General features: G+C 42.8%; 1 protein-coding gene across 1 annotated transcript in view; it reads right to left on the minus strand.

The window, feature by feature from the left end:
- The window catches only part of slc5a9 (solute carrier family 5 member 9), a 185,704-nt gene that overhangs the window by 112,322 nt on the left and 61,295 nt on the right, over positions 1-12,087 (minus strand). The gene's annotated exons all lie outside the window — the stretch shown is intronic.

The following is a 12,087-nucleotide window of genomic DNA, read 5'->3' on the forward strand; positions in this document are numbered from 1 at the left end:
CCGACAGATAGGCTAGAAGGCCTACAGTACATAATTTTAAAACAAATTGGGATTGCTCAACTTATAGACGGATCAGAAAAATGATTTGGGGACCTGAAACCAAGAATGACCTAAAATCCCTTACTAGGAATGTTTAAACTCAGTGGACCAACTCAACTTAGAGACATTGCTTAACAGACGAACAAACAAGTGATAGAACCTAAATGCACAATCCATGAGATGAAGAACATTATTAACAGAGAAAAGAAAAAAATACAAACATGGTGAAACAAAGAGTTATCAACTAAATAAAGAAAGCTGCAGGATTAGGCACTCTTTTCAGAGGCCAATAACCAATTAGAAAAACAAATACAGTCTTAGAGACACAGAGAGACCAATAACACAATATTGTAAGATGTCATTATAAAACGAATAAAAGCAATGCTTAAAATATCTGATGGTTCAAAGAAAAAAAGTCAAGTCTTTGAGGAGTGCAGATGTGTTTTCTCTCTGCTCCTTGCAGCCTTACAGTCATATCACTTAAAAGGGTCAGCCTCTACCGCAATCAGCTTTCATTTTCAGCATGGTATAACCTTGTTTTTACCGCAACGGAGCATGTGTTACGTCTTTTTGGCCTATAGGTGGCAATCAGCCCCCCCACTGGCCCCTATGACGTCATACAAAGACCATGTTATATAGGCCCACCTAGAGTAACGTTACATGTCTTGGTGGTGTAATGGTTAGTTTTTGTTTGACAGTCTTGACTCGTCAGTTTTTTTGTCCCGTGTTCGAATCTCGGTGGAAGCAGAAGTTGCAATTACTGAACAATCAGACGATTGTAGTATTTAGTATAGTAGTATTTCCAAGTTATGGCAGTTCAAAACCGAAGTAGGCAGCTGTATGCTTAGACAGACCAAGTGCGCTCTTCCACATACAGCGTTCGATTCTATTATGATATTATTCCTGCGGGAGAATTAGATGTTGCAAATAAATCTGAGCGACTCTGGATTTTGACGACTTTGAAAGCTCCGGTACACAAATACGTTTTACAAAGCGTCCACAATCTGTGGCATTCTCGTGTGCTCTGGGAGAGCATTCCACAAACTAGGTGCAGCTGAGTGAATTGTCCGATCTCCTCTTGAGTTTTGTCTTCGGCTATATAAGTGTAAAACAATCCTTATTACTCATGCAGAATCAATATATGCAGAACAAACATCTTGTTACACTAATGAGTCGAAGATCTTCTGACTCCTGGTGTTCTGGCATACCATAGAGAGAGTTTAATACAATTTATTTATTTTTATTATATAATATCCTCTACAAGTTAGCAGTGATAGTCTGCCAGACTTGTGTGAAATACCATAAGAACGTTTAAAAAAATGAAAGTGAAAGGTTTTGGCGTCTCACAGCCTACGTAGGTGCATTGATTGTGCTGCCCGATCTCCCATGGAGCTTTTTCTTTGTCTTGGAGCTAAAGTATTCCACACCTATTGACCGAGTGGTGACATTATGTTAACATGTCTCTGTGCCAATACGGAGTAGGGGGAAGGGATGTGAAGTTTGCTTTAGAGACTGAACCAACATCAGACGCCGTGTTTACATGGCAAGTTCCAAATCCACTGTGTTGCCTGTGCAATAAAAGTTTGTTTTTCTGAAGATACTGTGATAAATGTCATTCCGGTAAAATGTTGGAGCTTCCGTTTGAAGGCTATATACATTGGCTATATCTTACTGGTTTAACTGTTCCCACACACACCAAGTGGTCAAAGTGGTTTATGCTGCAGAGCAGAAGGACTTATTTTTTCATCATTTCGATTTCATCTGGGTCTAGTTTTGAAAACATTGTTTTCAGCTCGTTTATTAGTTTTTAACACGGTGCTGTGATTAAATTCCATTTTTCGCTTAAGAGAAACGAGGAAACAAATGTTCTTTGTATTTTATTTTCTGGACAACTTAACCAGAAAACATCTTGATTTCAGCTGATGTTGTCTGGAAAGGAAAATATAAATCCATTACTTAAGTTGCCCTTGAGCACTGGCTTCCTGTCGTCGTTATACTGTGTTTCAAAATAAGAGTCTGACTTTCTTGCGTGTTCAGACACATTAACAGATCCTCCGGCTCTAAAACATTCTAAAACAACTTGTTTTCTCATTTCCCCAGCTTTTATTCTGGAGGGGGAAATCAAACTGTTACAACGTACACATACAATTTTCTCGTTTCTCTTTATAAAAGTGACAAAGGGCATTTAATCAAAGCATTGTTTAAAAAAAAATAAACTAAAGCTGAGATAAAGCTGAAAATAGTGTTTTCAAAACCAGACAAATAAATGAATTTAAAGCCGTTTCCCGTTTTCTCGTTTTGAGGTTGTCTCGTTTTCCCAGCTTTTACTCTGGTAGGGAAATCAAACTTACTTAATCAAACGCACTTAAACGTACATGGACCCGACACACCCGACAGTACTTAGACAGAGCAACTTCAGCAATTGACAACAAACACTAGTGCGCATTGAAACTTGATCCAAGTCATCTGCCTATGAATAAGTGGCTCCTCAGCACCAAATCGTTGGAACATCACTGTCTGCTTCAGACGGTGACGCCACTTCCCCGATTCTCTTAACCATTTCTGGTTAAGCTCTATCTGGACACATCATCTGTCATTCAGGCTAGAATGACAGATAATGAAACTAGAATTACTGTAACACTGTGTGGTACTGATGACTGAAACACAAGCTAATTGAGGGATTATGGTTTTACCACCTATGGAAAACCCAGTTTACCATTGATACGTTTCATTCAGAGTCAGAGCAAACTATAGGTCATTGTGGTCTGAGTAAATTTTAAGATTTTGGTTTCTCCACCAACTTAAAAGCTGCTATAACGAGAGAACGTTATTTTTTCTTCTCTGCTTTTTTCTCAAAACAAAGAAATCAGCTTTAAATCCAACCTGTGCCTTGTGTTGAAAAAACAACAACACTTGAATTCTGTTTGTCGCTCATATCAGGACAAACGAAAATCCAGTTTGTTTTGTATTTTTTCTTCATGACCAACAAACCAGAAGACAAGTACAGATATACATATAAAATACATTTATAACACAGATTGATGAATAAATATAGATTCCTATTTTATGTTATTATACTTATATTGTCGTATTGAATTGGCTGGAGGAGGGACTGTGTCTCTCGGCTGGCCTGGGAACTGTGTAAAGACATCAGCAGCTTCGGCAATTGACAACAAACACTAGCGCGCACTGGCGAGCAAAGACGCATAATAATCTATAATATTTAAAAATGAACTACTCTACATTTAATGATACAATAACATAACATTGTTTTTGTGCTTAATGTGCAGACACAGATAGAAATGAACAGGACCTCACATCTTTGAATCACCTGGTGGTTAAAATGAGACTAGCACCCTGATTTTTTTCAGCTTGCTGCAGGATTAAAAATCTTTAGTCGGGGACGCACCTGTTGCACGGTGGCGACCCGATATTTCTGCAGTAAAAAAGGTGGTCGTTGAAGTGCTACGACTGTATCTGCCTTTTTTATTTTGCTTTTACAAGCTTTAGTCCTCAAACCTAAAATTCAAACCAGTTGCTCATTTTGTGATGCAGATATCTGGGATTCATAGAGTGAGGTCATAAGTATTATAGTTTGGTGGAATAAGCCTGTTTAACAGCGTTAAAACTCTGCTTTCACAGAGCACAGTGAGCCTTTTCCCGCCTTTCGTCTCCATGGCAACAGTGCAGCTGCAGATTTGGGTCAAACTTCTGATGCTCAGAGAACACAGCTGTTCCATGCTTATTACCAATTAATCAACTACAATATTGAATTGTGTAGTAATTTTGTAGGCACACACATCCTCTAAATCCTTTCAAAATAAAGGCACCAAGTCAAATAGGTAGCTTTAATCGCAATATTTCTGCATTTGGCTGGGTAATTATGACTATTTAAAGATTGATTGATCAGTTTAGTAATTACCCACACATGCTTCCCCTAAGTCCTTTCAAAGTAAAGGCACAAATGCAATTTATTAGCTTTAACTGCAACTGTTTTGGCCATTGAATGGTTAATTATCACTAACTAATTGACAGTTACCCTCACATATTTTCTCTAAATCCTTTCAAAATAAAAGCACAAATGCAATTTGTGATTTTTTTAAGAATTTCTGGTTCTGACTGAATAATTACCAATTGTTAATGAGACTATTTTACAGTTCAGTAAATAACCCAACACACACTTACTATGGTGCTTTCATTCTGAAATGGCTTTATCTGAATAATTTCCTTTATTGAAGCTATTTTTGCTTTTGAATGATAAATTATGACTGTTTAATGAGTATTTTATAGTTCATACTTTGACATCTTTGTTGGGGCAATGCGAGGGTGGTGGTAGTGCCAAGTGAATTAGGAACACCACCTAGTCTCAGAAAGGGCTGAGTTTAATTAACCTCACAGGTTTGCACCAATTATGTTGGGGATATGCAAGGAGCACAAATTATAATAATTGGATTTATAGCTCTTGAGTGGAGCTACCAATTATGTTAATAATTTAGATTCACAAATTTTAACACAAATATTATAATATTACAAATATTAACTCTAGTGTCAACACTATCTTGAATAACTCACAAGTAATAATAATAATAATAATAAATCACAACTTATTCTTACTTATTCTTGTGTTCGTCTGGGCGTACTGTATGTGTATGCGCGTTACCTGAGATAAGAGGTGTGTGTGTGTGTGTGTGTGTGTGTGTGTGTGTGTGTGTGTGTGTGTGTGTGTGTGTGTGAGAGAGAGAGAAAGAGAGAGCGAGAGCAAGAGAGAGAGAGAGAGAAAGGAGGAGGGAGAGCGCCCCCCTTTAGGGGCGTGGTGAGGTGGCACAGCTGCGCGCGTGTGCCGGTGAGCCCTTTGAATGGAGCGCACGTGTCTGGCGCTCACAGGGAAAGAAGCGTGTAAAGGAGTGTGAAGTGGGACTAGCGTGAATAAGGCTTGCAGTCACACAAACACGTGGGGCTATATTCGGTGATATAGTCACGTGATTGCGGAAGTGTAAAGTGGTTGAAACGTGAGCTTGGCGTGGTCACAGCAGAAACAGAGAACCGCACAGTACCACAATAAAACACTTAAGCTAGCAAAAATCACAGATTACAACACTTACTGTAAATATGCACCTCTTAGATTCACGTAGATCTATAACAGCGTTACAGTCACGTGATCACAAATACACAGTGATCAGATCGCGTGTTCAGGAAAAGAAAACAACACAACAATAAAACAATTACTAAGAGTTCTACTCTGCTCAGACTTAGTAGAATGCCTCTGCCTTACTGCTCAATCCTGGTGGGAAGATCCGGCGTTGCGTGCGTGCGTGCTTGCGCTGTTGCTGTCCGGTCCGGTCCAGGTGTGCCTTGCGGTGTTCGCGTCATAATCAGCTGATGCGACGGCGAGTGAGGCGGTTAAGCTGGCGGTTTCCTGCCGTGTGGCTGGAAGTAGATGGGTGATCAGGCCTCTTCTCTGTGACGTCTCCTTTAGTTCAGCTGCTGGCTGCGTGGAGGCTTCAGGCGTGCCGGTGCAGAGGGAAGCTCCAGGTGGACGGAGAGGACGATCCTGGTGAGAAGGTCCGTTGTGGAGAGAACCAAGGAAGGGAGAGGGTCGAAGAGAACAAGGGACAAGTCTTCGGTCACGGCGGCTGTTATAACCGTGTTTTTGGTCACGCCTGTTCTATTGTTTGGTCCAATCAGGATGGCTGACGTCCAAGTTCCTCCTCCGTCGCCGCGGGGAGTCCTGACGTCTTAGCGGGGGAGCCAGGTATGGTTCCCCAGCCTGGCGCCTGGTTTTAGCGCTCAGATTTGAAGTCTCTTTGTTCTCACTAACTACTATCAGGCTGAAGACATTACATGCAGGCGGCAGTGCCTCCTTTGTTTGAGCATGTGGGACCTTAATAATAATTCTGTTAATAACAGAATATACAGATGAGGTCCCCCAACATCTTTTTACCTTGGTCAACTTTTGAATCATTGCAATCTTTTTAATCTTGTCATCGTTTTACCTTGGTCATCCTTTTAATCGCTGTCAACATTTTAATCTTTGTCAGCGTTTTGTCGTTTTCATCGTTTTGTCATAGCGCCTGGTCAGCGTTTGGCATCTTTTCGACATCTTTGCACCTGCTTCTCTGCGCTGGCAAAGGGGAAGCAGCAACCTGGGAGCACAGCTGGGCAATCATTCAGCAATCGCCTTCCTGGAGGAGGAGGATTGCTGGCTATCCCGGAGTGTGGGCCCTCTTTGACCGGCTATACTCGAGGCATGAGGAATTTGAGTGCATACTGCAAGTCGTACCCACCTACCACAACATTCCCTCGTTCAACGCCAGCTCCTGTCTCTCCTCCGATGTCCCAGTGATCACCAGCTCATGCTTCTCTCCCCGCTCAAGGTCAGTCTTCGGTTCGTGTTTGTTCTCGTGGTCCTGCTCATGTTTCTGCTACTGCTTTGCCTCCGTCCCCTGCTAGAGCCTCAGTTCCAGCGTCGCAGCAATCTCTGGGACACACTCTGGCTCCACCTGCTGGAGAGCAGTCTCAATCAGGCTTCGCAGTAGCCCCTCTGCGCAGCAGAGGGGTTTTAATGAACGCTGTTCCCTCCAGTGTCTTCACTCCTTGTCCTGTCGCCGCTCCTGTCTCAGAGCCTGCTTCCAGTGCAGATCCTGTTTATCCTGTTTTTAACCCGGTGAACACTGCTCTCCAAAACCTTCTCCTAAGCCTGCCTGTATTTCCCCAGCCTTGTGGATGACCTTAAGATCGGTGTTGGACATAGCAACCCTTTCCCCCAGCCCACAGTCCGAGAGTGATGCCTGTCGGACGATAGTGGAGATTTATCTGGAGACCCCAGGATTGAGTGAAGTCCTGGGGCTATCTGAGCTGCTTCCTGGACTGAGCGTTCCTTGGGCCTCTTCAGTTTCCGGTTCCTGAATCCGTGGCTGCTTCCTCACGGCTTGCCCTGAAACTGCAGCGTGTCACTGTCCCAGTCATTGTGTCTTTAGTGACCATTGCCAGCGATCCATGGCTAGCTCCAGCACAGCAGACTCGGTCAGTTCCAGGCCTGGTGCAGCCTGCTTCAGTCCCAGAACCAGTGCCTGCATCCACCACTGGTTTTCTGTCTGTCATCTGACCCCTGCTGCACCGGTTCCAGCCCTGCTGCAGCAGTCAGCTTCCAATTTTGCGGCCACTCAGTGATTTCAAACTCCAGTCCGGACCTGTGTCGCTCCCGTTCAGGCACCAGCTCAGTTTCGGTCAACGCACGCAACACTTGAGCCATGTCTGGCCCCCGGTTTTGGTTGCTGTTCGGCCAAGCCCAGCTTCTGCCCAGTCAAGCCCAGCTCTGCCTGTCTTGACCCAGATAAGGCCATTCCTGCCTGTGTTGGTCCTGAAAAGTCTATTCTTGTCCTTGTAGGCCCAGAAGAGGCCGTTCCATCCCCTGTTGGCCCAGAAGAGGCCGTTCCTGCCCCTGTGGGCCCAGAACAGGCCATCCCAGCCCCTGGCAGCCCAGAAGTGCCCCCTCCATTCCCCATCGGCCCAGAAGTGGCTAACCGACCACGTCTGTCTCAGCTCCTGTCATAACCTGGGCTTTTATTTTGTCACTTTCTGTTTTATTGTTATGCATTACGGTTTTGTCATGTCATGTTTAGTTTAGCTTTACTTTCCTGTCTTGTGATTGACCAGCAGTTGTTAACACTAGGACACAAGTTTTCTAAATATGCCACCTTCACCTCTTCAAATGATCTGCTCGGCTAGCTGACACCCTGAATCATTTGTGAACAGCTGCTTTAGTTACATAAAGAGGGCCATCACTGACACACTCTAGGGGGTGGGATGCGTGGGCTGGATGACCCTGCTCCTGCTTGCAAGGCTGAACAGTTCCCATGAGTGACATCTACTGTTACAATGTTCCACCGCTACATGCTTGGGTTTACAACGTGAAAGGACAAGTGTCATTGCTGCCGTCTCACCGAAGGAAGCAATAAAAGACATAAACAATACAATAATCAAATATTCTTTATTGTCATTGTACAACGAAATTACAATGTGATCATTTCAGTGGAATAAAATGGTCATAATAGATAAAAACTAATGCTGCTAAATAAGACAATATAAAACACCAGTAGGTTACACCTACTCCAGCTATTGCACGCTTCCCTTAATAAATTAACCTGTTTTAGCAGCGTTTTAAGGCCACGATGGCTTTTGGATAAAAGCTGTTTTTTAATCTGCTTATCCTTGTTTAAATTGCCCTGTATCTTCTGCCTGATCTTCTGCTTCCTTCTTACCCGTGCAGGCTTGATAGAGCACATGTACATTCAGCGCTGCCATGTCAATCATGTTGTAGAACACGGCGACTGGCCAGCATCGCGTTCCCTTATGCACAGTGTACTCACGCACTATGTGGTCCTTAACATCCATCCCACACTTTGCAGTGTTACAGCGGTACTGGAGGACCGTGCTGGGCGTCTTCTTTGTGGTGCTTTCAGTGTCCACCATGCTATGCATGCTGCTCAGTATGTTCTCAGTGTGCATGTACTGCCTTTTTCGCATTCGCTTGGTATACCATCAGTGTGGCACTGGTTGTCGAAAACACCTAATAATAATGACAAGTTGTTATTTTCATATGTTCATACACAAATTGAAAAGACATGAACACAGAAGCACAAAATATGAAATATCTAACGTACCTGGGTGGCGAACAGCTCGCCACCCAGTGGGCGGGAGCTCACGACGCATCTTGCTGATGGTGCCCAAGGTGGTGGTTTTCCGACTTCAGCTTTAGCGATGTGAAAAAATTGTCCGTTGCGATATTCCTGCCCTTGTCCAGGAAAGGTTCCATCAGCCTCATCACCACACTCTCTGACAGTCACTTTCCTGTGGGATGACTGGAGTCCTTTCCAAGGTTTGGCATGACATTGCAAATGTACTTACTTTGCAAGTCGCAGGCCTCCCAGAACATGATGCCAAACTTGTCTGGCTTGGTTACGATGTACTGCACGAACGTGCAGCGGGTCTTAGTCGGGAAGAGCTGCCCGTCAGTGTATGATGTGATACAGTTGCTGGCAAAGGCTCCCCACAGCTCAGAAACAGCAACAGGTTTGTCAGTCTCCACACGCTTGCTGCTGGTGGATTTGTCATCAAACCGCAAGTGGCGAATGATGTTGAAGTGGTCCTGTGACATGATGGCAGTAATCTGTTGTTGTTGCCCCAAGGCCCCTGACCAATAGTCGGCGACTAATGATGTCCAATGCCTGCTGGGTATTGTACTTTCTTGCCATAGTAGTCGCTCTGGTTGATGTTTGTGGTGATGAGTAACCGGCTATTTGCACGCAGGTATTTATGGCCATCTGTTGAATGAACGGAGGCAGGGCTATTCACGTGCCGTCGGGAAGGTAGGCTGTGACTGTGGGGGGCTGGGGAAACGGGCATTATCATACAAGACAAAGCCTCGTGATCCTCTGCCCACTACAGCCTTCTCTCACAATTTTATTTTTTTATGTATTTTCATATGTACATTTTGCTAATTTCTTTATTGCCACTTTCACCTGTACCACATAAAAGTAATCGCGGCACTGCAGCCATGTTACAGTGCAAACAATATTTGAACTTTATTTTTTTTGTAAATGAACAAAGCTTCGCTACATTGTGTTTTCATATGTACATGTTGCTAATTTCTTTATTTCCCCTTTCATCTGTACCACATAAAAGTAGTTGCGGCGATGGTGTGAATGGTGTAATGGGAAAAATTGCCTTTGTGCTTTTTCTTATCCAACACATTCGTCATGTGCTAGTTACAGTAGGTACAACACTGAACATTCTTACACAAACAAACTAATCACTTGCGCCCTGTCGTACATCAAGTCTAAACATCTGATGTTCCATTTAATTGACTAATAGTTTATGATATATGTTTGTCTTTTACACTGGGACTCTGGCTCCATCCTATCTGACTCCCCACCAGAACCAAGGCTGTAAAACCGAATGCATCTTGTCTTCTAAGCTTGGTGTTCCTTCCTTTGGATAACATGACACGATGATGCAAAAGTGAGAATGTAAACATTCTGTAAGTAAATATGGTTATTATTGCGTTTCATGTTCCCATGAGTGGGAAACTGGTTATGGGTTTAGAAGGAGAATCACTTAGTGTAAAAGACATGTGGACCTTAAAAGAAAAATTAGATACAAAAGATTTGAAAAAGCAAAACTATCAAAACTAAACCCCTAAAAGAAACAAAAGAGAGATGAAAGTAACACACACACACACACACACACACACACACACACATACACACACACACACACACACACACACACACACACACACACACACACACACACACACACACACACACACACACACACACACACACACACACACACACAACCAGACCAACAACCAGAAGCCGGGGTGGAAGCTCTGATACCACAGCAGCTGGAGGACACAGACCACAGCATGGAGGCCTCACCAGTTTAGGTATTTGATTGATTTCTACTCCAGAGGGAGTGCAGAATACGTCTACCTCAACTTCCCTCTTTTGGGATGAACACAGGTCTGCGCTTGCGTTTTCCTTTACTAACGAACAAAAGATTTTTGATGCTTATTCTACAGTTCCACACGTCCCTCTGTGAAACATGATAGAGACAGATGACAGGACGTGGGTTCGTTCGTGAACCGATGTCAGGGGTGGAGACTGGTGAACGACTTCCGACCCCATGTAACGTATTCACCTACTTTGCTTGCTTTAGAAACCTTTTTTTTAATCTGCCTGTCATGCGCAACAAACAGTGAACTTGGTGCCTCCGCACTATAATGACACACATTACATGTTTTTGTTTTGTTTTGTTTTTTTCAGAGGCAATCTGACACAACACTCAGCCTTACAGGGAGCCCCTGCTTCCCTGTGGCTCACACACAGATATGATGTAGGTTTGATCAGAGGATGTGAACCAGTGGTCATCACACCTAAATCTGACCACAGACCATGTGAACAACAACACCCTCTTAAAGAAAGCTATAGACGGAGTTACTGCAGACACCACTAAGCTACTAAAACATTGGATGCTACAGGCCACAAAGAGAGCCTGTCTAAATTACAGTTTGTTCAGACTAAGGTTATTTTTCTGGGTCATTGTAATTACAGCTGATGGCAAATCCATCTTACCCAACAGAGTTGAAGCATTTTTAAAACCTGCCTAAACCGTGCACGTATAAACAGCTTATGTCTTTTCTAGGTCTTTGTTCTTATTGTAGGTCTTTCACATCACATACACAAGCAGCCTTGAGTTGCCGACGCTGGACGACGTCTAGACTCTTCACATCACGCAAGTGACAGTGAGTCAGACGATATTGGGAGGGAAACCTGGCGGTGATAACAAATCACAAGTGTCTGTGATCAGCTGATCAAAACCTGAAGAACTCCAACGAACTGTCAATGTGTCAACACACAGGTTGGAAACAATCTAACGCTACTGTTCAACAGGACAAGTCAGATTGTTATGAGACATCAATTGTAACCTTGTTGTGTTAGACTTCATTTTATGTTACTTTGATTATTGCCTTAATCATATGATGTGTCCATGTAACTTTACACACTATTTTTGAATGAAAAAATTTCACAACAACACTGAGTTTAAATATACTAAAGTTGATTTGGTGTTTAATTTGCTCACAATCACTTTATTCACTGCTACAATTATTTTTCATCCTTCATCTACAGATGATAGACAACACAAGCGACAATATGCATCATCATTCTTGTTAATCCCTGATTCTCCTATTCACTCTAGACCCAAATGTACAATAAAGATCAGAAAGCATGAAAACTAGCTCAAATTATATGCAAGAGAACCCCATCGGAAACTTATGGCTAACATACATTAATTGTCTTTATTACAATTAATGGCATTTCATTAATCTTACACATGAAGACCACGACTAAAACAGCTCCAAACCTTTTATCCCTAAGTTATTTGCATTTTATGTGAAGGTGTATTTTTGTATCTTGATGAATTAATAAACTCACTGTTTCCTTTGTAAGGGCCGTTATTATTTCAAAATGCAATGTTTGACAA

This window comes from Betta splendens, chromosome 4 (assembly GCF_900634795.4).
Source record: "Betta splendens chromosome 4, fBetSpl5.4, whole genome shotgun sequence".
Classification (NCBI taxonomy): domain Eukaryota; kingdom Metazoa; phylum Chordata; class Actinopteri; order Anabantiformes; family Osphronemidae; genus Betta; species Betta splendens.